At 43.7% G+C, this 27,802-nt stretch overlaps 1 protein-coding gene across 1 annotated transcript in view; it reads right to left on the reverse strand.

Annotated features, from left to right (window-relative positions):
- Camkmt (calmodulin-lysine N-methyltransferase) overlaps positions 1–27,802 on the reverse strand; it is a 386,510-nt gene that overhangs the window by 112,177 nt on the left and 246,531 nt on the right. The gene's annotated exons all lie outside the window — the stretch shown is intronic.

Consider the following 27,802-nt stretch of genomic DNA (forward strand, 5'->3'; position numbering starts at 1 on the left):
ATCCTTTTATAGAAGAGTCATTTTGCCCTCAACATCAAGATTATGTTATTCTTGAGTGGTCTCAATTTTTTTAAATGTATACAACATTCTGCCTCCATGTATGCCTGCACACCAGAAGAGGGCACCAGATCTCATCACAGATGGCTGTGAGCCACCACGTGGTTGCTGGGAATTGGACTCAGGACCTCTGGAAGAGCAACCAGTGCTCTTAATCTCTGACCCATCTCTCCAGTCCCCAATTTTAAGTTTTTTTTAAAGCCCTACAAATGAGTCAGGTTAGACCTAATGGCCATTGTATTTGGTGTGCGTAAGTGGCAATCACTCATTAGTCATATGTAAATATATAAAGCAAATCATATATAACTCTGTTCTTAGTTCCTTCACTGCCAGAAACCTCAAAACATGTCTTTTTGAATTTTTTCTGAACTTTCATTCTCAGGATTTAACATGCCCCTCACAAGCTGGATGGGGGGGGGGGGAAGGTGTTTATACTCTGATCAGAACACTAGAACACATTAGCCCCAAATATCAGAAACATACCTCAAAGTGTTAACCAGTTAGGCATATTATAGGACCTATCTGTGTGTCATATGTCCCCATCAGAAATCATTTTAACGGCACAATTCTTTGTGAAAACAACCAGGCAAAGGGCCTCATGTGTTTCTCACGAAGGCACAGGTCTGGTGCGTGAGAGGATGCTCGCCACCCTGCTGGCTGGGACAGAAAAGAATTTATTCACTGTCTATGCAAGCCAGCCAGTCACTTGAATGCAAGTGTGCTATATCAATTAAAATAGGTGTTTCTGTCAGAATTTCATCTCTACCTACTTTAACTTTTAATGCATTTTTTCTTAAAATTGAGTCAAATGAGTGACTTATTATACTTTAAATGTGAGTGTTTTGCCTGCAGGTATGTATGCATGCATACCACGTCTGTGCTGGGTGCCCACAGAGGTCAGAAGAGGGCATCAGATCCCCTGGAACTGAAGCTATGGATGACCGTGAACCACCAATGTGAGCGCTGAAAATTGAACCCAGGTCCTTTGCACAAGCAGCAAGTACTCTTACCCAATGAGCCATCTCTCTGGTCCCTATTTTTTTCTTCTTATCTTGAGTGTAAGAATGGTGAGGGATATATTACATACACACACACACATACACACACACACACACACACACACACACACACACACAAGCATACCATACTCACATACATCAAATAACAACAAAAAGTGGACTTCCTAGACATGTTCTTCCATACAATAACTAGAGAGCATCACGGCATCCCTAGGTGTCAAGGTTCTCAGTGACACTCATGAGACCGCCACAGCAAAGGAGGTGGAGAGATTTGCAAGCATCCAACATCGATTGTGTCCCTGTCATTTGCTTCAATCCTGCAGCCGTGGTCTTAGCCTGGTCTAGGATAACTTTAACACAACACTAGAGGCAGGGACCTCACAAATGAAAGAGGTTTGTTTAGATACAATCCTGGAAGTCTAAGAGCAAGGCGGCACTGACATCTACTTTGCTCCAGTGAGGTGGTTGGGTTAAATGGGAGATAGAAATCAAGATAAAGGGAAGTTTTCTTTTTAGTTCACGCTGATAAGACCAGCATTAGGTTCTTTCTGAGGGCAGGACCCTCACTGGCTTCTGCTAGGAACCTTTTACAGGTTCCCCACACCAACACGGGCACATGCGGGATAGAACTTTCAGCACCTGCCATTTTGAGGGATGTACTGAAACCGCATCCAAACCGCAGCAGGTGGGCAACAATGTCCCAGGGTCCCGGTTACTGACCATTCCTGCAGCCAAGCACAAGCCTTGAAGAGAAGCTGTTGTTTCTGTTTAGCTACCCCACCCCAGAAAATAAATTCTTTTTCTCTTTTTTGAGAAATGTTGCAACTTCTCGAGCTATCCACTCTTACCCACTCTAACCCGTCAGCTCGGGCCTTCCAAACATAATGTCTGGAAGAATACCACTCACTTTTGTTCATCTGTTTTGTTTTTTAAAGAAAAAAATCCATCTAAGAACAAATTCTCCCAGGTCTTAAATTGTTGTCTTAGGAAGGGCAACACACTCTCATCTCTTCTTCAATGGCCTAATATAAAGAGAACAAAGGTATCTAAATAAGCAGCATTCTCCTATTCTAAGGAAAACCCACTTGTACATAACTTGAAATAATTTGGCTAATTTAATTCTCCTCTGATGCTTTAGAAGGCACTCAAGGGGGGACTCAGTCTCCTTGTCTCTGTCTGTTGTTCACTGACCAAGTCTCCAAATACCACAGAGGAACTGTTTTGCCTGTCCTCCATCCCGGCAGGAGCTTTCCGATTTGTTTCCATTTTGTCTCTTTTTGTAGTAATGGGAGCAGCGGCCCCACATTGGGCGCCATTCTGTAGTAAGACCCTCCCACATCATCTTTTAGTTAGTATAAACATTATATCGTATCAGAAGAGGCCGAGGTTTGCTGCCAAATAAATGAGCTTATGTTTGTCTCCAGGTTCCAGGATTATGAATTCAACACAAAAGATAAAGGTTGCTGGAGACTTTACTGCGAGAACTATGATGTCATCATGATGGGCCAGCAGGCTCCTCTCCCTGCCCCTGCCTTCCTTCCTCTCAGCTGGACAGCACTTCTCTTACGTCCTGTCACAAGCAAGGCTTGAGGGGACTCTGGACTTCTTGCTTTAAATATTCTTCTAGAAAGGCCTCGCCGGGTACAGATAGTGTGAGATCTATTTGGGAGATGAGTTCAGAGGATGGGAAAGTACCTGTAATGAGTCCCTCCCATTTAATTGAAGAGACAATACCTTATTGTTTTTATAATTAGCCTAGAAATGGGCAAACTAGGGGTTGGGGGAAGATTAGTACAAGGTCCAGTGATCGTTTGCCTCCAGCAAGAAACTGCCTCCTGCTAACTACACATATAAAGCAGCCTTGCTTAAAGAGTAGGAAGGAAACTGGTCAGCATAATTCACTATTATCATCATTGGATAACACCATCATTGAACAGATTTAAATAGCCGAAGACCATCTAAAACAATGCATCTTGGAGATTATCAATTATCAAATGTAATTGTATTAGTACATAATATGAAAGTGTTTATTTCTGCCACAAAGAACCCAAAGCAAGTACTAGGTCTCTTATAGCTAGCAGTGCAAACTCCCCAAGAAAGTAATATCTGTGCCTGAAATGTTCACATGCTAGAGTCTTACATTATCTGTATTTTTAGTGCAGTGCTGGCACACTTCAGAAATCATTTTAAGAATACCACTGGATAATATCTATTATAAAGACCGTGTGGGAAAAAAAAATCCCAGACAGGGGGTAAGGCAAGTCACGATACATCTGCATAAACTACTGCCATCGCTGAAAAGGGTTTCCAGAAACGTTTGTGACATATGCAGGAAGCTGTGCTAAGCAGTGTGCCATAGGAACGGATGAGTTACGCACAAATAATGTCGAGTCAGAGACACACCTAGATGTTAACAGCCTTTGCCTCCCAGGACTCAGCCGTTTTATTCTTCTTAATGATTGTGTTCCCCCCACCCCCCAATTTTCCTGTAATGGGCATGCATTATTTGAGTATCCAAAAAAAAAAAAAGTTTAAGGAAAGCAATATAATAAAAATTTTGTTTTCATGTAAGGTCTGTAAATTAGAGAATTTTAAACTGAAAGTCTATGCAAAGCTACATGAGCAGACCCATCCCCCCCCCCCATGTGGACATTTGGTCAATGGACATTTTACTTGTAACAGAGTGCTAACTTTCTTCTTGGTAACTTCCAACACTCCCAAACAGGAAATTAATGCATTCATTGTAACTTATGGCAGAATTATTTGTCTAGAGCCAATTAAAACCCACAGAGAAAGTTGTTTTAAAAGTGGGTTTAGCTGGTCAATGGTGGCGCACGCCTTTAATACCAACACTAAGGACTCAGGGGCAGGCGGATCTCTGAGTTCAAGGCCAGCCTGGTCTATAGAGCGAGTTCCAGGCCAGCCAAGGTTGCACAGAAAGACCCTGTCTTGAAAACAAAAACAAAACAGAACAAAACAAAAAGTGGATTTGATAGCACCAGGACTAGAGAGTCCTCTCAGTCCCTAGAAAGGAGAAAAAAAACCCACATTCACTCCTTCATCCAATAGACATTGACTGGCAGTTGTGTTCTACACACTGTGTGAAATATTTTCAGTTCTTGCTTTAGATTAATTTTTAAAATAATTAAAGATAATTCTAAATAATTGCTATGATGTCTATAACCCTAAAATGTAACAGAAATGACTGTAGAGATATGAATTCTAGGCCTGGTTCTACTACATATCCCTGGGTAGACTTTTCAATCAATAGAAGAAAATTTTCTATCTCAACTTCTTTATCAATACCATAAAATTATTCCAATCTTCCTTCTAACTCTAAGTCTGTTTTTTTTTTTTTTTTAATAGCAAGTGCCATTTCAGTTGGTTGCTCCTTACGGCTGGGCCTTCCTCATAAAATAAGTGCCTGAAATAAGAATGGATGGTACTTAGCCTACAATCCTTGTCCCACCCCGGGCTTGTGAAGAAGAGCTCTCTGGGCCAGCTGAAGAGGGTATCAAAGGCAGAGGAGATGCCTATTGCCTTAAAGGAGCTCACTGGCTAGTTGAAGAGATAGATAATAAACACAAGAGATAGAGAAGGACTCTCACCGAGCTAGGTTCAACAAGCAGAGGCATGTGTTTACTAGACTCACCTATGTGTCCGGTGAGGGATCCCCAGAGGCCAAGTGACCCGGCTTAGCCAGGAGGGGAAGTTTTAAAGGGAAGAGAACAAGGTAACAGAAATGGCTAGGCAGACATGAACTGGGGTGTGAGGAGTTTTTCCCTGTTAGCAGGAGGCAGGCAGCCAGCCAGATGGCAAAGGAAGAGAAGCATATGGCCTGGATAATCTACACCCTGGATGATCCGGTCCCCGAGTAACGAAGGGCGGGCTGCGTTTCACTAGGGAGTCAGTGGAAGTCAATTGTCCACGGCTGCTTTGCCTGGATCCCCAGTGTCTCTAGTCTTTATTGTAGAGACCTGGATTAACTTCTTTCTGCCATCACTCCCACGTCCACCCCACCAGACCCCTCTTTTCTCTTAAAATGCATATGTTGCTTCAGTCACAGTAAGCCTGCGTGAGGAGTCTTGAGTGCACGTGTGTGCCTAAGTGCATGACTTTGGGAGCTGATGGGCGGTGAGATGCACTGCCGCCCAGGTTTGCTCTTCAGGTAGGCGATCCAGACTAGCGAACGGAACGCCGCCGAGGTGATTGCAGCGGCATAATCTAATCAAGCTTCAGAGCCTAGAGGGACTGTCGTTCCTGGTTACCTCACGTACCCCGAAAAGCACCTGTGTTCCCTCAGGGACCGTGAACTGCCCAGCCATCCCAAGGAGCCCTTGCCAGGAATAAGCAGCAGGGCAAGGTGGAGGGACGTGATTCTGAGTTCCTACACTCTGAGAAGGTGGAGGTCAGGGGGTCGCATAACTCTTCATAACAATGCAAATGAAGAGACTGCTATGATACTCAGCGACACCGATTGTCTGGCGTCAATGTCAGAAGAGATCGTTGGCCATGGCGCAAGATAGCCCCTTTTCTCTCTAGCCTATGGATAAGTTATTTTCTTTAAAAAACAGCTTTCAGGTCCAAACCACAAACCCAAACTGAAGTGAATGATGTGACAGGATTAAAATAATTACTCTGCCGGTCAAAGACATCACCATTAATTATATAATGCACATATACGCTTTCATCAAATGTCACTTTTTCAATTCAGGATAATCCAACCACTTGGTACAAAGACTTATTTATGAAAGGAAAAGCCTGGTGGGATTTAACTGGAAGCAAAAAGTTTTTTCCTAAAAGTTCACAAGATCGCCCTGGAAAGTGTCACTAATGTGTGAGGGGTGCAGGAGAATTTTAAGGCCATAGAAAGCTGAGGATGCTGAGATTTTTTAAATTATGAGAAACTTTCAAAAGGGATGGGAAAAATGATTCATAATCATATCACCTTAAAACAATTTCATGTTCCCGACGCCATTCACCTGCTCCACCTCACTGCTGCTGAGACTTCCCATAGGGCCCTTTAGAAGCCTCCCCAACGGCAAACATAGGCACGACTTCTCAAGTCATTCCACCTTACGGCTGAGATGGCTCCACCAGGAAATGCTCGTCACGCAAGGATGAGCCCTGAGTTTGGAGCCTTGGCATGCACGTGAAAACCCAGGCATGGCTATACCGCATGGAATCCTAGTGTTGAGGAGAAGGAGACAGGCAGAACCCTGGTCAGCCAGCCGAGCCAAATAGGAGACCAGTGCAGTGAGAGATCCTTCTTCAGGGAAAAAAAGTAAGTAGAGAGCAACTGAGGACAGCCAGTGATGATCTCTGGCCTCCATACAGACACTCACACATCCCAGGTGCACCCACAGACCCTCGTGAGCATATACACCCACATACATGACAGACATGTGTGCACACACTAACCACGCAAGCTCAGAGAATAAGTGTTTCTTCATGTTACCACAGGTCTTCATAATTACACCTTTGCATGGCTGCATACCCTAACAAAAGCATGAGGCATAATCCTGCCAACTATTCCTAGAACTATTAGTCTAGACTTCTCACAAGTTCTCATTATTACAAACCATTCTGCAATTGGCAGTTTCAGGGACCACTTCTTTTCTTTAGGACAAAAATTTCTAGATGTATTAATTGCACTTTTTTCTTTATTTTTTAATTCTTGAAATTATAGCATAATTATAATTTCATTTTCCCACTTCCTAGCCTTCCTTCAAATCCTCCCACATATCCCTCCTTTTTCTCCTTCAAATTCATGGCCTCTTTTTATTGTTGTTGCATGCAAATATGTATATGTGCATACATATATATTCCTATATGCATAGTGTTGCTTGTGTATATACATTTTCAAGGATAACCATTAGGTATTAGGCGAGCAATCTGGAGGTTCTTCCCTGGGGAAGACTGTTTCTCCCATTCTAAGCATTTCTAAGTGGCCTGTAGTTTTGTGTAGGGTTGAGGCCTTGCGGGTTGTCCCTGTCCACTTTGGCATGTCTACTGCTGTTCTTGTTCAGCGCCTGTTTACGCCGTCATGGTGGTGAGACTTTACGGGTGTAGCTTCTGACATTCCTAGGAGACATGACCCACAGCAAATTCCCTGTTCCTCTGGTTCTTTCAATCTCTCAGTCTTATAACTCCAGATAGATGTCAAGTGCTTTTCCAGAGAATTGATCAATTTATGTCACCATAAACGAGGTCATAATCCGTCATTTGCTTCACAATCTGTGTTTTTAACGATTGCTGGGTGTTTTCCCCATGAGCCCATTGAACAGAGTGCTCTGGCTGGCTACCAGAGGGCCTAACAGCTGTCTGAATTGTTCGTGCTTCTTTTATAGGCTTTATGATTTGTAATTACTCAAAACACACTCACAAGAGCAGGTTCTTTCCAGAAGTTCTATGAAATCTTCAGCCTTTCAGAGTTATACTTTTTTCTTTTTCTTTTGAATTTTCTTTTTTATTTGTTTTTTTAAACTTTTTTATTCTTATTGTTTTTATTAAGCTATATATTTGTTTCCACTCCCCTCCTCCCTCTCTCCCTGCACTCCCAATTTACTTAGGAGAACTTGTCTTTTTCTACTTCCCATGTAGGTTAGATCCATGTAAGTCTCTCTTAGGGTCCTCATTGTTGTCTTGGTTCTCTGGGGTTGTGAATTGTAGGCTGTTTTTCTCTGCTTCATGTCTAAAAGGCACTTATGAGTGAGTATATATCATATTTGTCTTTCTGGGTCTTAGTTACTTTACTCAATATGATGTTTTCTAGATTCATCCGTTTGCCTGAAACTTTCAAGATATTATTTTTTCCACTGTGTAGTACTCCATTGAGTAAATGTACCATATTTTCCTTATCCATTCTTCGGTCAAGGGGCATTTAGGTTGTTTCCAGGTTCTGGCTATGACAAATAATGCTGCTATGAACATAGTTGAACACATATCCTTGTGGCATGGTAGGAGCAGACCACTCTTGATTTAAACACTAAGTGTGAAGAAGAGACGCTATGAACTAGATGCTAGCTGTTCCCTTCCCCACAACAACTGAGTGCTGGAGATATAATTAGGTCACAATGAAGTTACGCTAGGGCAGGCCCCAATCCAGAAGGACTTGCCAACAGGTGAAGGCAGACACAGGGAAAGGCATGGTGCTGACAGGAGAGGGCCTGTGTCCTACAGGAGCAATAGAAGGAGCACGCAGCCTTCAGAACACTTATTCTCTGAGCTTGCGTGGTTAGTGTGTGCACACATGTCTGTCATGTATGTGGGTGTAAATGCTCACAAGTGTCTGTGGGTGCACATGGGCATGTGTGAGGGTCTGTATGGAGGCCAGAGGTCATCACTGGGTGTCCTAAATTGCTCTCCACTTTTTTTTTTCTGAAGCAGGGTCTCTCACTGCACTGGTCTCCAATTTGGCTCAGCTGGCTGACCAGTGAGCTCCAGGGTTCTGCCAGTCTCCTTCTCCCCAACACTAGGATTCCATGCGGAACAGCCATGCCTGGGTTTTCGTGTGTGTGCCAAGGCTCCAATCTCAGGGCTCATCCTTGTGTAACGAGCATTTTCCTGATGGAGCCATCTCAGCCATAAAGGTAAACGACTTTAAACATAGTATATATTTCTATCATTTTTAAGTCCCTCAGTTTGTGGTACTTTATTACAGCAACTCCAAGAAACGAATCCGAATGGTTGCAAAGCAGAATAATTGTGGGTCCCACAACGGCAGTTGCTAGAGCTTGAATGAATGCCATCTACGGCCATCTGGTCTTTACCTTCTCCCTGACGAATGGCTAACCTCCCTCACCATTCAGGAGGACGCTGGGGCAACATTCTGTCTGATGAGAAGTGTTTGATTTTGAGGAAGGGTTACTCCTTCCTGATAAAATCACAAAAGCTTACCAGAGGCCTTGGCTGAAGGCGCGGTGGTCCATTTGATCCTGAGAAAGAAAGCCCGGCGGAGGTGAAGGGGGCGGGCACATAGTACGCCTGCCAGGTACCTCTAACTTGGACCACCACTTGTTTTATTTTCTGTCACTATAGCCAAATGTGGTGGATCGAAACTTAAGTAAGAACCCAAATGTATTTCCCTCTAAGTCCTGGGAAATTTCATACCAAATAAAAAAAAACAGCATCATCTGCTTATATCCCTTGACGGGATTTCTACCGAGCAGGATCCCGCTGAGATATTTCATCCGTCACAAAGCTTCCGCTGGCTCTGTCTCCCTCCCGGACTTCCGTACAATTTTCCGCTTGCTCTATTTGTATCATTTAGACACTGTTGTTTTTAACCCGAATCACATCATATAGCAATTACCTGAACCCCTTTATCTTCCTGATTTGAAAGACCCGAGCGCAGAGCCCTTGTCCGGACTCTACCCCGAGTACATCCAGCACCTTAGCACTCAACCCGGAACTCAGTAGGGGTTCCATAGATGATTGTGGAATGAAAGATGTGATGAGAAAAGTCATTGAACCTGAAACCTGAAAGGAAATAGAGTCCAGGAACACAAGAGTGTGGGAGGCGTTTATTTTACCATGCCATTCTATACGTACACCGTCACTGAATGGAAAGCTTGACTTCTACCAGCACTTTCAATAAAATTATGATTCACTGGCCTTAAGTGCACGTACAATTTTTATTTACTAAGTGCTAAGCATTGTGGTATAAGTCCTTCAGCAATTGTTTCATTTAATCTCAATGACATTCTGCCATCAAACTCACTGTGGCGCCTGGGCTAGCCTGAACTCAACCTCCAAGGGATGCCTTCCAGGCGTGTGCCACACCCCTGACTCTGCCTGATGATTCTAAAGGAAGGATTTGCAGTAGTAACTTGGTCAGAAGCAGACAACTGAAATGCTTCTCTGAAACTGCTGGTCTAGCTGGTCCGACATATTCAAACCTAGATTTCTGTGTCTGTTTGGGGTGCCCAGAAGAACAGCCTGATGGACGCTATGTAGGGAGATGATGTGAGGCCAGTCTCGCTGTCTGCAAGGTGCCACTGCTCTCTATTTATTAGGCTGATCACTCCATTTTATAGATACAGAAGCTGAGGGCTAGGAAGTACTCGCCAGTATATCTTACATACTAGTCAGGTGGGGTATCGGCGAGACTGACTCAGAATCCTGCTTTTAAATCCTACACAGACAGGAAGCAGTTGACTCCCATCTCTTACAAGTGAGGTTAAACCATCCATTCTCCATAGAGGGGTTGAGTCATTGGCATCCATATCATATCATATCATATCATATCATATCATATCATATCATATCATATCATCTCTCTCTCTCTCACACACACAAACACACACACACACATACACACTGTTAAGAATCTTTCAAACCAAGTATCCCCTAAAATGACCCCAAGCCTGCTGCATCTAATCTTTATAACAATTTTAAGCTTTTTCAATCTCATCATTGTACCCATTCCTATTCCTGCAGTCCAATGCCTTTCGGACAAATGTAATTACCTTTCCCATGGCAGCCCTGCAAACGCTAAAGGCAGTCCACCCTACTGCTCATTGCACGTCTGCTAGTTTGTGCACAGACAGGAAAGTATAATTGTGCTGTCTCTGTCTCTCAGTTAAAACGCACGCAACACTTGACAACAATTAAAGTGTAACAAAGAAACAAAAAGCCATCATAGTAGAAGTGAAATTGAAATTGAATGCCCAGGGGGTTATCAAGAAGCATCTGATGATGGGAACACGAGCAATTGCTGCCGTAAGAGAGGCCCCGGGTGGGAATGTGGCTAGGAGAATCTGGTACAGGCATATTGACGTAAATGAGGAAGGGGGTATCAGAAAGAAAGAAGATGCCCCAGAGGAAGTAACGTCTGCCAAAAACTTCACGTTAGAAGAATTTTCGAAGATATTTTACAACATTGAAAGAGCAAAGAACAAAATGTTGGAAGCTTATCCAAACTTAGAAATGAATATGACACTTTGTCAGGTGTAAGGAAGGTGCTCACTTCAGCTGGGAAGTTATCTGATGAGACTATGAAAGTTCGGATCAAATTACTCTTGATAAGCTATTTGCAAAGAAATAAAACTTAATTTTGAATGTTTCTCATGTTTCAAGTTACAGTGAACTATTACATTAATTTTACAGCTCTCGCCTCCTTCTTATATATTTGAAGCCAGTAGAAAAAGTTTTAAACGTTTTGACAGTTTTTTTGAAGATCAAGAGATAATCATATTTTCCCATTGATTAGTAACATGATTTTATAGTATAGTTTTTACTGGCCCACTCCACTGTGGCAAATTAAGTATGGATATCCATCCATCCATAACTTGAATCGTTCAGTTGCACAGATTCATAAACGGGGAAGGTTGGGTCAAAGAGCTCATACATTATTATCATTTTGATAAACACGGGGAGATTTAAAAAGTCATAATCTCATCCAAGTAACCACATCATTAAGAACTAAAGCTGGACACCTCTGTAAACCCAGCACAGGGAGGCTGAGGCAGGAAGATTCCAAGGCTAGAGTCAATAAGAGCGGTGTTACAAGATCCTATCCCTTAAAACAAACAAACAAACAAACAAACAAACAAAAACACCCTAAAAACTATAGCTCAGAAACTATAGGTAGCTAGGAAAATGTGTTATGGTGTGGTTACATATAACAGTTGGTTCTGAACTGATGTATTTGCTTTAACAGATGGGGGTTCATGACACTCAGGAAACAAAACTCCTCACAAGTCTGGGACAGGTGAAATTTACTGGGTTCAAAAGGCCCCTCTCCAAGGTTACAGTAAACAAATCCTGAGGGAGGAGACAATGGCACGCCCACTTGCTGACAAGCAACAATGACCCTCCCACTTGCTCTGCTCCACCCTTCTGCCTTGGAGCTCCAAGGTGCAAGGCTGGGTTTCTTGACTGAGTGTCGAATGGATTTTTTGGTGATGGGCTGCTTTGGAGTCTTCCCTGCTCCTATAAGTGACCCTGTACCCACACTCCTGTCCGTAACTCCAATAAAAACTCATTCATCATCAACTTGGACCCTGATGCAGTCTCTGTTTCGGTCTGTTAGGTTCCCGTCTGTGGTGAGTAGCTGTGCGAGCCATGTCTTTCCAGGAAAAGTCTGTGTCTTTCCAACAACAACTGTCACTAGAGCCAAAACCACCTGCATGGCTCAAAACACATTCTGAATGTTTCCAAAACAAACATGATAAATGTTTGGTGTGATGAATACACTATTAACCTTATCATACTTCACGTCTCAAACAAGCTACATACCACAATTAGTATGTGTTGACTGAAAATAAATCTAAATGATAAATACTGCCAACAAAATAATTGTTTTGTTTTCTTTTGTTTTCTGTTGTTGCTGTTGTTTTGTTTTTACCAAATTGCATGGAATTGAGTCAGTTTCAAGCAACTTTGAAAGTAGTCCCCTATCTCCCTATGGCACGGTCCTTGAAGGGAAGGAAGACTGTGCCCAGCTGGCCTGGACAAACAGCAAAGGAGAAGCCTCTTTTCCTTTTCCTCTTTCCTTCCCCTTTCTACTTTTTCCCTCTTCTCATTTCAACGCTGAGGTTTCAAAGCAGGTCCTTACAGGTCAGATGAATGCTCTTCCTTGGAGCCACGTTATCAGCAGCAAAGGAGGGCCTTGATGGGCCTTCTATTCAGACAGGAAGAATAGTATTACTTTCTGTCTTGCTATGCCCAGCCTCTCATTTTTTTCCCATAAGAATGAATGTAGTATGCATATATATATATATATATATATATATATACACACACACACACACACACACACACATTCTCACACTGGTGCTGGTGTGCCACACACATGGAGGCGTGACGTTGACACTCACTGTCTTCTTAATTCCAGCATTTTTTTTCTGTGCAACCATCCTAAGACCTCTTCTAAGCTGCCTAGAATCTGAGCGAATAGCTTTTCCCTTTCACGGTGCCCCCTTATCAAGCCCTGCAGGACTGAATTCCTGCAGGCTGAACTTTGACACAGGAAGGGTCAAAAGAAAACCCACAACTTAGAGCTTTTTTGTGGTGCCTGCGGCCATGAGGACAGGACAGGGAGGCAACTCAGGTCTCCACTTTTTCTGCTTCTGCTTTTCGTCCTGGCTTGCTGCTCACCACCACCTACCATCCTCCACTCCCAGCCTTCACGCCTCTCCCCCGCCCTATCTGAATGGGCTTTGGCTCTCTGCTTAGACTCCTACTAGGACAGTTCACAAGATGCAAACATACCATTAACAGACTCGAACCACTCCTGTCGATGGGGCAGAAATGCTGGGGAAGGCAAGCTTTTCGTATCTTTCAATACAAGTGTTTGCAAGAACGCAGAACTCTTGCTTCTCCACCTCAAGGTTGAGTTGGTAATTATATATTTCAGAAGAATACTGCATACAGTCTAAAATATAATTTAAAAAACCCCACCAGCATAAAAATATGACATGGCATGAAGCTCCATATAAAGTTGTTGAATGCACATACAGTAATTGCACCAATTACATTTAAAATATTTATTTGCTTATCCCAAACCCCAAGATATAAAAGGCTAATTATCAAAAATGACACCAGCGAACAGTTTTTACCCAAGCTAACAGAAAACAGAACAATATTAATAATGCAAAGAAATGAAAAGAAAGTTCAGTTTATTACTCGAATTAAAATGTCAACTAAATAAAATGGCAAATTCATCAGCCTTGTTGTTCACGTACATGGCTGTATCATTTAAAGAAAACACAAAAAGCCCTTTCAGCCGCGATAATCACTTTTGAGTCTTTGGAGCTGACTGAGAGATGAACTATATATATATATATATATATATATATATATAAAGTTGTATGAGTTGAGACACGTTCAACTAAATGCATAATTTGAAAATCCGATGCTTTTCTTTTGAAGAGTACACAGGCCTAGTTAACGGTTACTAACCCACCTAAATATGTTGATAAAATCACCTTACAGGTGGATGTGTTGTGGGCTCTGTTTTTATTTCTCTGCACGATAGAAAATATACCAAACAGGGCAGTTCTTTGGGGTACATTGCACACAGTATTTCTTACATCGGTTTCTGGCCTAAAATTAAAGAACTGTACAGAATGACATTCCGGAGGCAATTTGGGAAGATGACTGACGTTCTGCACTGACAGCTCCATCAGATCCAGATTCCTCTGCTCTGGTACAGTTTGATCTCGGCGAACAATTAAATCAAAGCAGAGACTATCATAGTCATGTTAGCTAAAAACATCTCTGCCTATTTTTATGCTTTGACTTAAAATGAAAAAAAAAAATGAAGGCAGCGTCTTCTGTCACGAAAGGGTAATCGGAGCATAAGAGGACTGCCTTACCTCTCCTGCAGGGGGCAGAGATAACAGCGCGTGGACACCTCCTTCTCAACACGCCATTGCTATCTCCCGGCAGCCTATTCTATCCTAACGCATTACCATCAATCATGTCTGTACGTTATGAAAGTGCTGAGGGATCTCAGTGATGGCCCTGGCATCTCATCTTCGCAGGCTCATGGGGGTGGGGGGGCAGGGTACTCCAGAGACACCGTGATAGCCCTAGTGATGCTCAGTACAGAGCATGCCTGAACAACCTTGGTGATGCTGAATACAGAAGCATGTCTGAATAACCCTGGTGATGTTCAGTACAGAGCATGTCTGAATAACCCTGGGGATGCTCAGTACAGAAGCATGTCTGAATAACCCTAGTGATGCTGAACACAGAAGCATGTCTGAATAATCCTGGTGATGCTCCGTACAGAAGCATGTCTGAATAACCCCGATGATGCTCAGTACAGAAGCATGTCTGAATAACCCTAGTGATGCTGAACACAGAAGCATGTCTGAATAATCCTGGTGATGCTCCATACAGAAGCATGTCTGAATAACCCTGGGGATGTTCCATACAGAAGCATACATAAGGAAGAGTAAAAGGTTAATTTCAGTTCTTTTCTTCTTCCTTTCTTAGTCCTGGGGACTGACCTTACAAAGAGCCACATGTATGAGAAGTAAGTGACCTAGCATTCAGCTAGAACTTGCTTTTTAGACCAGGTTGGCCTCAAGCTCACAGAGATCTGTTTTTCTCTGCCTCCTAAGAGCTAGGATTAAAGGCATGTGCCACCACACCCAACTCCAACGGCTACTTTTAATAAGTGGATTTCTTTTCTGAAAAAAATATAGAACATTTCTGTGATTTAAAAATGGCTAAACTCTTTTGGAAATACTTTTTCCCCTTCCCACCAGGTAAAGTTAAAAGAATGTTTCTTATTTATTTTTTAAAGATTTATTTATTTATTTTGAACATATGACTGTTTTGCTGCATATATGTACCACATACGTGCCTGGTGTCTGAGGAAGTCGGAAGAGGGTGCTGGAATTAAAGTTACAGACAGTTATGAGCCAGTGTGTGGTGCAGAAATCAGTGCTCTTCAAAAGCAGCAAGTGCACTTAACCACTACGCATCTCTTCAACCTTGGTTTGGGTTTTGTTTTTAAGCCTTCCCACAACCTTCTCTGTGTCTCTCCCCGCTCTGTGTGTGTGGTGTGTGTGTGTGTGTGTGGTGTGTACTTAAAGCTCATATGGAGGTTGCAGGACAACCAACCACTGGAAGTTGTTTTTATCCCTCCAACAAGTATTTCTGAAACCAAACTCGGGTTGATGGGCTTGCTGCAAGAGCTTTTACCCACTGAGTTATATTCCTAATTTCTCTCTCTCTCTCTCTCTCTCTCTCTCTCTCTCTCTCTCTCTCTCTCTCTCTCTCTCTCTCTCATATAAATAGTATGTATTTATATGAGCCCACTTTCCCTCTCTTATTTCTCTCTCTCTCTCTCTCTCTTTCTCTCTCTCTCTCTCTCTCTCTCTCTCTCTCTCTCTCTCTCTCTCTCTCTTCTTTTCTTTGGTTTATCCTTGAGACAGGGTTTCTTTGTATAGTCCTTGCAGTCCTGGAACTAGATCTGTAGACCAGGCTGATCTTGAACTCACAGATCTGCCTGCCTCTGCCTCCTGAGCACTGGGATTAAAGGTGTGCACCACCATCACCACCACCGACAACACCTCCCTACCTATAATTTGCTTCGTTTTGTTGTTTTTATATCTCAATCAAAGTTCCCCTTCCCTCCTCTCTACCCAGTCCCTCCCGCCCCACCCCACCCCAATCCACTCTTCCTGTTTCTCTTTAGATACCTCCCATGGACATCAGTCAGCTATGGTATATCAAGTTGCTGAGAGGGTAGGCATCTCTTCTTCTATTAAGGCGAATGAGGCAATCCCATAGGAGGAATGGGTCCCAAAAGGAGGCAACAGAGTCAGAGGCAACCTCCAATGGTTTTCATAACAACTATTATTCTTAACCACTAACTTTTCAATAATTTTGCAATGTAGTTTCCTTCAGTCAGGCAATCTCCAGTCTCTCTCTTTTTAATCTCTTGATTTTTTAAAAAAGATTTATTTATTTATTATGTGTACAGTATTCTGTCTGCATGTATGCCTGCAGGCCAGAAGAGGGCACAAGATCTCATTACAGATGAGATGTAGTTGCTGGGAATTGAACTTGGGTTCTTTAGAAGAGCAGATAGTGATCTGAACCGCTGAACCACCTCTCCAGCCCCCGGTATCCATTAGTCTTTATCTGCCTTTCAAGACTTAACTCACCCCTCCCTTCATCCTGCCTTTCTTCATCTCCCCAAGCCATGATCATACTCCTCTCCTTCAAATAACCCCAGTATGGTCCATTCATACTGATAACTGTATACCTTCCCACACTCCCTAGCTGATCTACAACGCGCTAGACAACTGTATACCTTCCCACATTCCCTAGCTGATCTACACTGTGCCAGACAACTGTATTACTTCTCTCACTCCCTAGCTGATCTATAACGTGCCATTGGCATTATGGTACCAAATCTACTTGTCTGATTGAAATATCTTATATTCACTAGTAATCTTTAAGGAATATAAAATAGCATCAATTTTGCAAATGAAATTGAATATACTCAAAGGAAATAAATGAATTGGAAGTCTTTTGGAAAGTATTCTGAGTACTGAACAAAGGAAGTAAGACATGTTACTGACATGAATACTCCTTTATAGGGTTTTCTCTATGTGTTTTCTGCCTGTCCATCTCCCCACCCATTTTACCATGATTGCCCTTAGAGTAAAGATCAGGCAGCCTGTCTTAGGACCCATTATACTTACAACCATGCCACATGCACAGCAGACACTCAACTTGAGTCTTTTGCTGGAGAGCCATCTATGGGTAATTGTATGCACTCTGTTTACTCCGACAAAGATTAACTGTTGCACGCAGTGGGCAAAGTCCCTCAAGAAGCTTCCCAGAGCCGAATACAGCTGGGTCCCTCTGAGTGTCATTTCCTTTTGTGCTTTGGAAAGATGGGGCCCAAGGGCACCCCCCACTCTCACGGTTCTCCCCCGGAAGTCCTGCAGACACGTTCGTCAGGCTTGCCAACACCCTAGCTAGGTGGCAATTTAGCCAATGCAGTAAAGCTCCACCTGAGAAAAGGTCAGAGACTGTCACCTCATAGTCACACATAGTCACCTACACAGTGCAGGGGAGCGGGAGGAATGTTTTCAGTCCCTGTCCTCAGACACAGCCTTCCCCAAGTCAGAATAAGTGAGCATGAAGGGCTGGCAGCAACCCTTTCAGCTTCGGGAAGCAGCAGAGCTCAGGAGATGCTCATGGAGCCCTGCACAGCTGCCTGATGGCACCAGTGCAGCGAGGAGGCACTTGAGACACTTTCGCAGGGCACTTTAATCCCTTCCACCAGATGCGCCTCCATTTCCTTTACCCTCTTATTTTCTCTTTGCCCACTCTTCGCTCATCCTTCAGGCTTGTTCTGTCTCATCCCGAGGGTCTCCCACACCAACTGCGGCTTTATTCAGATGGCAATGAAAGGGAGTTTTAGCCAACCAAAGCAAAAGTATCTTCCCCACCAACATTTTCCATTAATATTGTTGAACGCAGGGAGCAAACGCACAAGAGCACGTCATGACTGTGACATGCGTCTTTGTGAGAGAGCACAACGTATTCAAGTCAGCAGTGTCGAAAGAACACAGCCTTCCAGAGAATAATGTCAGGGGAAACCTTCCCATCGTGTTTGAGGAGTCCAGGCTGCAAGAAAGGTGAGGAGTAGCTCAGAGGATGCTGGGAAAGGCAACTGTCAACATTAGTGCAAGGATAGTGTGCCTCTTCTGAATTTCTGGCTCGTGTTTGGAATCAGAAACAAACACACTGGTCCAGCAACTCCCAACAACAAGACCTGACCCTCTACCTGCAGCAACAAATAATTACCCGGCATGAGAGTCTGCTGGCTTAGGTCTGGGGTTGTTTGGCTACTCCACCATCTCAGCTGGGAAAATCACTACTCCTCAGACAGAGAAAGGTGAATTTGCCCAAGTCAGGGTCCAGACTGGACGAGCTCCTAGGGCCGTCCTCTGTGACTGTCAGGAAGGAGCGTGGAGGAGAAACATTAGGCAAAGAACGGGCAACAGGAGCTGCCTGTAAAGTCGGAAAGGATCACAAGAACTCCCACCCACCTCACTCTTGAGCGTGCCTCACCAGGAGCAACACTGGCATTCCATTTGGGGGTGGGGGTTGAGAATGGGGTTCTCTGTAGCTTTGTAGCCTGTCCTGGAACTAGCTCTTGTAGACCAGGCTGGCCTCGAACTCACAGAGATCCGCCTGCCTCTGCCTCCCGAGTGCTGGGAATTAAAGGCGTGCGCCACTACCACCTGGCGACATTTTGTTTTTATACAACAACACAGCATGTGAGATAAGTGGGTACAATGATTCATTTCTAAAACAAGAAAACTGTGTGAGACCAACAGTGGCATAGTTACAAATCTATAACATTAAAAAAAGAGCAGGAGGAGGTCCCTCTCGGGAATTAGAACAGGTGGCCCCAGCCACTCAGGTTCACACAGAACAGGATGACTACAGGGAATGTATTGTCTGTCACATGACACTGCCTGGACACGCTCAGAGGTTCAAAGAGGCTTTGGGGAAATTCATGGCTGGTGATAAACAAAAGGATTTTAAGGAAAATGTGGGAATACCTCAAGCTTTCCAGTATTAACATATCACAGGACCAGCACCCCCACTACACTCACTGCCCAGTGACTCTGTGAGAAACCAAACCTCAGGTGGAGAAAGGGCATTAGCAATAGTGACACAGTGTCAGAAGTACTGGTGGCAGTAGCAGCAGCAGCAACAGCCAACTTCTGCTCAGATTGAGACAGTATGTGGTGCGCTGTATTTATGTTACTGGCTCATTTCTCCCCCATAACACTTGTATGAGGCAAACCTCCCTGTTTTATGTATAAGGAAGCCAAGGCCTACAGGGGTTAGATGGCTCGCCCAAATCATAGAGCTCATGATGGGTAAAGCCAGGATATGAAGCCAGCAGCATAATTCTATTTGTTTGTTTAAGTATCCAGTGGTCTGCCTGCATGCATACCTGCAGCCAGAAGAGGGCACTAGACCTCATTACAGATGGTTGTAAGCCACCATGTGGTTGCTGGGAATTGAACTCAGGACCTTTGGAAGAGCAGGCAGTGCTCTTAACTGTTGAGCCAAAGTCCCAAATAGCGTAATTCTAGAGCCTCTGCACTCACATGTACACAGGCACTGACATGTACTCACATGTGCACAGGCCCTGACATCCCCGGCTTGGCAGCTGAAAGTAAACGTGTGGAGGCCCAAAAAGGTGAGCCTATTCCACATTGTCTGAAGGCCAGAGAGTCTGAGGTTGCTCAGAGTTGTTACAAGGGTGGCTACACACCCTGACCTAGGGTGTGGTTACTTGGTGCTTTGAACATTAAAATGCCCATAGAGGTAGATCCACCCAACCCTGACCAAAGGTCAGAGAATTCAAGCACACTTGTGCTCCTTCTCTTGAATGAGGAGGTTTGACCTAGGGAATGGCTGTCCTCAGGACACTTGGTCTAGGGTGGGTTCACTGCCTACACAACAGAATGCTTTTCTCAAGAAGTAATGACTTGATGTCTCAAGTATTTGGGCAGGTAACTGTTCTAGCTGTTCTTTGTATCATATTAAAGCAGTCTTTTGCTTTCTTCCCCCTTTTGTATTGTATTGGAAATTTAAACATGGGTGCACTCAGAACTCCGTAGGCAGGAGGCACTGAGTAGTCCTCCGGATGTCTCTAAGTCTCCGTGATTCTTCCTTTTCTCTGTTCCTCCTACCTAACATTTCTAACCCTCATGCCCTTACCCTGGAATGTGCAAACCTGCTGTGGCTAGGATCGCAGCAGAAGTCACCCCAAAAAGGTGGCTCCCGACAAACAGGCTGAAAACTTCAAGCTCCCAGACTAGCAAATGTTATCCTGACAAACAAAGGTCCCCACAGAAGGGAAACAAAAATCATGGGTAATGTTCCTTTTACTGTGCTGTTAAAACTGGCGTTTTTAAACTATTAAGGACCACTGTTCACTTAGGATGTTTCTACTTAAAATACTCTATTCCGTTTTTACCAAGAGGCATAGTATTGTTGGTCATGTTCCTGGTTGAAGACACATCCATAGTAAGATGACTTAAACGGTCGGTTGTTCAGTGTGGACACTCAGGACTCGAGCACTAAGTGAGTGCCCATTGCACAAGGAATGCTTGCTTTTCAGACAGGAGGGAAAGGGGTGCATAGGGGATTGCTTATTAGATGCCTGCGACAGGGCACAAAACAAGGAAGGGAGGACAATAAACTCACTTTCACCTCCCGAGTCAACACACTGAGGAGGCTATTCAGACAACCTAAAATATGTGTCAATGCTAGATATTACAAATGCAGCGTGTCCTATTCAAGTTATCCTGACAGCCTTACATAATTCATAAAATTATCCTTTATTTTCCAAACACAGAAGCAACTTAAATCGAATGAGATACACTGGGAAACAGACTAAACAGAACAAAATATCCCATGATTGGCATGCCTTTGAAATGTGCTCAAAATGTGTATTACCAAACATCCAGCCGCAGGAGCCAGGGGCTGCTGCTGAACGCTGTCCTGACGCTATGCACACTGAGCACACACGATTACACCACTCCGGGTGCCTATGTGTGGTACTTAGCAGGGACTATCCCACGTACTCTCACATCTGTCTAGTCATTTACGGAACCAGTACCACCACACAGAGTGAGTACCATGATCGTCTGCATTTACAAACAAGGAAGCTGAGGCATGGGTTAAGTAATTTCTCCAAGTTTATTAGGAAAAGGCAAAATTGCCATTTACCCTATGCAACACTCTCTAGCATCACTGCTTCTAACCACTGCACTAACCTGTCCAAGAGCAGAAAACAACCTGGGAAGTTTGAAGCGGGAGACTTGGCACTGGTGCAGCAGACAACCACGCTGGGAGCCACGAGCCGGCTAATGTTCAGAGAAAGACAGTACGCTAATAGCTTTTGCACCAATTCATTATTCCAATGTCATTTCCCCTTCATGAATTCCAAGTGGCCTTTCTTAATATTCCTAGGCTATCTTGATTTGAATACTTCTTATATACTAAGGAGTACATCTTCATTTTCTTATGCACAGACGCCCGCCAACTTACAATGTTTGGACTTCTGATCTCTCGATTATACGCTGGTGTGAAGTGAGCTCCAATCATCAGAAACTGCACTTCAAAGTTTGAGTGTTAATATATACATTAATATATATTATATATACACATATATGTATACATGTCATATGTGATATATATTGATATCTATTTTTCCCTCGGGCTCTTGAAACACAGTTCAATCGCTTCTTAAGATTCTGGTTGCTGGCAGCAAGCAGCAGCTCCCCATCAGCCACACAATCATGACAAGAAACCACGGACATCTCTTGTCCTTAGTACACCGCGCTGCTGAGTTAAGATGCTTGGAAGTTTTACTTATCTTTTTGGGAAGAGGACTGGAGAGATGGCTCAGAAGTTAAGAGCACTTGCTGCGTTCAGTTCCCAGCTCCCACACATACATGTATACAGACAAACACTCATACCCATAAAATAAAAATTAAAATCTTTAGGGCTAGGGAGATGACTCAGCATTTAATAGCACTAGCTGCTCTTCTAGAGATCCTGAGTTCAAATTCCCAGCACCCACATGGCAGTTCCCAAGCTTATAAAACTAGTCCTATAGGATCTGATTCCTTCTTCTAGTGTACAAACGTACGTATATGTAGACAGAACACCCACATACATAAACAAAATAAAATGAAAATTACTTTAAAAAATTTTGAAACTGGAAATGTACCCCTACAAGGTTTTATAAATATCTTTTTGAAATGCCCCCAATCCCATTGGACTAGCGATCCAACCCAGGGTCTTGCACACGCTAGGCTGGTACTCTGGGAATAAGCTACATCCTCAGCCCTTTAAATAAATCTTTGTGTTACACAATTTTCAACTTAACATTGGGTTAGCAAGGCACAACTCCACAGCGAGTCAAGGAGCATCTATGTTGTTCCCTCCATGTCAGAGAGTCAACAGAGAGCAGTGGGAAGCAGAATGCACTCAAGAGATCAACGCTGCCCAGAAGAAAACATGGACGCTAAGCTGCTAATTCAGACAACCCAGGGAAAATTCTCCCAGTCCGTGAGGGCTTGCTCTTGCCAGTGGCTATGAGTATGTCTGTCTGACCTATGAAAATCAGAGCTAGCAGTCCATGGCCTCTGTCACTCACCCCGTGCGCCCGAACAGGCAAAGGTCAGACATTGTCTGAGGCAATCCGTCAGATGAAATCTTACCTATTTGTCTGTTTTCTGTATGGACCAAAGAACAGCCCTCATGGAGGGGACTACACGGTTAATGGGCGGGCAGACTAGGGGCTGTGTGTATTCTTTGTAAAAGAACACAAATCACCAATCTGATTGTACCCTATGATTTTACCTCAGAGGGTACTTCCTTCTCTCTGAGAAGACTTGGTTCCATGTGACAGGTGACATGGGTTTGCGAGGTTTGGGGAGAGACACCCAATTTGGGTGCCCCTGGGATATTTTCTGAGGATCCCAGTTCTCAGTCCTTTCTCTGAATCAGAAGTAACTTCCATTTCTTCTGTTTTTAACCTGCCCTGGGGCTGCCACTGGGAAAAGATGGCTTTCAGATTTTGTGTGTGGGGGGGGGGGGATGGGGGGTGCTCTGCACCTTCCCCTCAGACCTTAGGGTAAACACCCCTAATTCCAATACAAACGGAGTATCGTTGACTTTCACAACACCATGTTCTAGGCTTAAAAGCAACAAAAAAGAGATAGCCAGGGGTCACTGACATGGTTTCTCTCTTCTTAGGGATAAAATCATAGTTGGAAAGAAAGTATTGATAGCATCATAAGCAAAGCATAGACACGAAATTCACTGGAAGAATTCACATTGAACTGGCGTCTTTTCAAATGCAGAAGATGCCACGAGTACAGAGGAGACATTATTTTAAATAACCATAGTCACCTTGGGTGTTCCAGTTTGTTTTCTGTTACTCATATGATAGCCACCGTGACCGGAAGCACGTTAGGGGAGAATGGGGTTTATTTGGCTTACAGTGACAGTCTATTTTAACCACAGGCTATCATAAAGGGGAGCCAGGACAGGAGCTCATAGCAGGAGCTGCAGCAGCTTGTGGAGGGGTGCTTTCTGCTACTGGCTGGCTTGGCTACCTCTCGTAAGCAGTCTAGGCTCATTTGTCCACGGGCAGCACACCCACACACACACAGTGTGCTGGTCTCTCCTACACTAATTAACAGTCAAGAAAATGCCCTGACAGACATGCCTACAGGCTAGTCTCATGGAGGCAGCTCTTCAGTTAAGATTCCCTCTTCCAAGACGTGTCTAGGTTCCTGTCATGTTGACAAAAAACTATGACACTGCATTTAGTATTACTAAGGCTTCTTAATACTACACTCAAATTGAAAAGAGATTTGCCTTTTCTAATGCAGGTATTTGGATGGCTCGGGAGGAAAAAATGAAAGCAATACATATTTTTAAAAATTAAAAGGAAAATTTGCTATTTTGGGCTGAGGTAATGTGGAGGGAGGAGGTAAAGAGTAGCTCCCTATCAAAGTGGAGATGTGAACAATTTCTCAAAACTAAAGTAACATTGGGAAATGTTCTGATCTTTTTCTTTAAAAACAAGAATAACAAGGTAAAAAGCATTCAGTACCAAAAAAAAAAAAGGGCACAACATTCTTCTGACAGACTAATAAGGACTTTAAATTAATATGATAATCTGGTGTTTATCTGAGCTTTGCGTGCGCAGTCCCAGCTTTCTCAGCTATTATTCAAGAGCTGCAAAATGAAGACTACCTAATTGCCTCCTGGGAAAAAAGTAGACCTACCCAAATGACTTAAGCAAACATATTCCGAACTGACAAAGTATTTTACAACGAGCTGAAGAATGAGTGACAGCAAAATGACTGCCATTAGCTGCTCTCCAGGTGCCCCTAGCCACGGCCCATTCTGGCCTTCCAGAACACCTACCAACCTGCGGACAGTTTCCAGCAGCCCCGTGTCACATGCCTCGGGAATGACTTCATCCAATTGCCACAATGCCTGTCAGCTTAGAGTATGCTCCAGCTACTGCTTGGTGAACTCAGAGTGGAGAATGTTCTAGGCCTTCCATGGGATGCTATCTCAGCTGTTTCAGATTGGTTAGGTACAAAGTAGCTAGAAAGGGGTGTGTTCTTTAAAAATAACTGTTGACAGTTTTGAGGACAAAAAGCTGGAAAAAAAATCAGCTGATCTCTACTCCACCTGAGGGAAGTTTTCTTGGCATGAGAGAAACCCCACTGGTAAGCTATACATAAAGATACAGTTACTACATTTTCATGTACTTTGGGAAGGAATCGCCAATTTACTCATTTGGAAAAAATATTTTAAAAATTGTAAGTAGACCTGGTGAGAGTTCAGAAATATGTGATAGCAGTGTTTCCCTAAGAGGCTAAACTGGGAGCACACTGACTACTTGTAAACCATCTTTCTCTCAGCCTTTTTCTACCCCATTTCAGTCAGGTTCTCGGCTGCACCCAAGTTGCCCTGGTAAGTTCTCTGCTGCACCTAAGTTACCCTGGTAACAGCTTCAGTGTTTGCAGAGACTGCCGAGCTGAAGCAAGCCCGCCTCTTCAATCCCTGAGCTTTTCCTCCGAGATGTTTCTTTAGATCCACTCCCCAGGCGTCTGCACATCTGGATCCCAACTCTCCTCATTGCTAGCCCTCCACACACCTGGCTTTGTGTCTGTCTGGGATCGTCAGCTGGTCCACCGTGGCTTGTCTGCTAATTGGTACCACTGATTCCTGGGGCTTTCAACACTGTGACGTTCTACTTCCTTGGTCCATTTCCTTGTGCAGCATGCTCAGCCTTTCCTTTTCCACTTCTGGACATAACGCATGCAATGAAACAAAATGCAGTCAGTCCAGGTTTACTCAGGAAAAGACAGTGCCAGGTTCTACTCACCACTTCTATTTGGGAAGTGGTGACATCATCTCTCGGTGTCTGTGTGTCTCTCTGTGCGTCTCGATCTTTCAGTCTCTATACCACCCCAGCGACCAGTTATGAAAACAGACATATCCTGCCCAGGTACCTGCATAGGGAACTTCAGTTAGTTTGCTGTGTGCGCTGTAACTCTTGCCTGGAAATGACTGTTTGCACGTAACAAAGCCAGTTTCAGTGCAGGGGATGCTGAGTTGGCACTGGTTGACCACTGCTTTAAGCCATGCAGCCAGTCTAATGTTTTGTATAACGTATTGTATAATGCGACAGTCACGATGCTAGGTTAGATTTCCAAGCACTTCTGAGGAGCAGCCCCTGCTATCTAGCCTGGAGCTGCAGGGAAGCTTGTCGGTGTAGCACACCCTTTACTTTTAAATGCGTTAGTCCGCTGGATTAGGATGAAAGTCATGTTTGGAATCGGAAACAGAACTTTCATCGATCGCCTTTTCTATGCACGACCCTTTCCACCGAGATACGTCAGAGAAAGCAAGGGATGCAAGAAGAAACTTATTAGAATTAGATTTCCCAATTTGTCGGAAAGTACATTTTGGAGTATATATATATCATCCTAGCAGTCTAAATACATAGTTTAATAATAAAATGTATGTACATCAGAAGTATGGAGTAAAAGTCCAGGTAGGATCGCAATCAGATTAGTTTGGAAACCAGTGGCTTTTGACACAATCAATTACCCTTTAGTGTGCTACACACATAGTGTGTAAGGCGACTCATCCCTGCCACCTTGCTCACAACTCAGCCTTGTCCAGGCATCCTATTTTCCATGCATACCACAGCGAACCACTAGATCGCATGCTGTCAAGAGGCATGAAGCCTTGACTCTTAACCTTTGCACATAGAATATTCAATGCATTGCATAGCATGCAGCAGATACTAAGTATGTATTATTAAACAAATGGCTAACTAATGAAGCTAGTTTTATAAAGATGCTACATCATATCTCTGTAGAAGTCCACTTACTAATCATTCTGAGTGGAATTCCCTTTATGCCACTCCCAAGCTCAGAGAAACCTATAGAACTAGGTTAATGTCTTCATCTATACCTTCATAATACACCATAGAGTTATCTATATATTCTCCTGGGTTCTACTTTTAAAAATTTATTCATTTATGGGGAGAGAAAAGTGTGAAGGGGAGGATGGGGAGAGCTTGGGGGAATGGGATGGTTGGGATATAGGAAGGGTGGATATGGGAGCAGGGAAGCATATATCTTAATTAAGGGAGTCATTTTAGGGTTGTCAAGAGGCTTGACTCTAGAGGGGTTCCCAGGTATCCAGGGAGATGCCCCAGCTACTACCTTGGGCAGCTGAGGAGAGGGAGCTGGAAAAGGCTAGATCCTATAGCCATACTGATGAATATCTTGCATATCACCATAGAATCTTCATCTGGCGATGGATGGAGATAGAGACAGAGCACCACATTGGAGCACTGGACTGAGCTCCCAAGGTCCTGATGAGGAGCAGAAGGAAGGAGAACATGAGCAAGAAAGTTAGGACCGTGAGGGGTGCGTTCACCCATTGAGACGGTAGACAGAACTAACGGGAGATCACCAAGACCAGCTGGAATGGGACTGATAGAGCATGTGATCAAACCGGACTCTTTGAATGTGGCTGACAGTGGAGGCTGACTGAGAAGCCAAGGACAATGGCGATGGGCTTTGATTCTACGGCATGTACAGGCTCTATGTGAGTCTTGTCAGTTTGGATACTCACCTTCCTGGACCTGGGGGAAGTTGGGAGGACCTTGGACTTAACATAGTTTAGGGAACCCTGATGGCTCTTTGGCCTGGAGAGGGAGGGAGTCGGGGTATGGGTGGAGGGAAGGGAAGGGAAGGGGGAGGAGGGGAGGAGATGGAAAATTTTAATAAAAAATGAGAAAAAAAAGAATCTCTCAAATAAAAGTTAATAACATAAAAAATTATTCATTTTTTATTTTATATATGAATGCTTTACCGGCTTGCATTTATGTGCCCCATGTTCATGTTTGGTGCCCACAGAGGTCAGAAGAGGGCATCTGATCTCCTGGAGTTATGGATGGTTGTGAACCACCATATATGTGCTGGGAATTGAACCCAGGTCCTTCGCAAAAACAACATGGTCTCATAACCACTGAGTTAGCTCTTTAGCCCCTCTCCTGGGTCATCTCACATCCAGTATTTTATATTACATGTTTGTCTTCTTCAATAGACTGGATTGCTTAAAGACAGGAAGCATGACATCACAATGAGACTGTATGCAAGTGA

This window comes from Arvicola amphibius, chromosome 2 (assembly GCF_903992535.2).
Source record: "Arvicola amphibius chromosome 2, mArvAmp1.2, whole genome shotgun sequence".
Classification (NCBI taxonomy): domain Eukaryota; kingdom Metazoa; phylum Chordata; class Mammalia; order Rodentia; family Cricetidae; genus Arvicola; species Arvicola amphibius.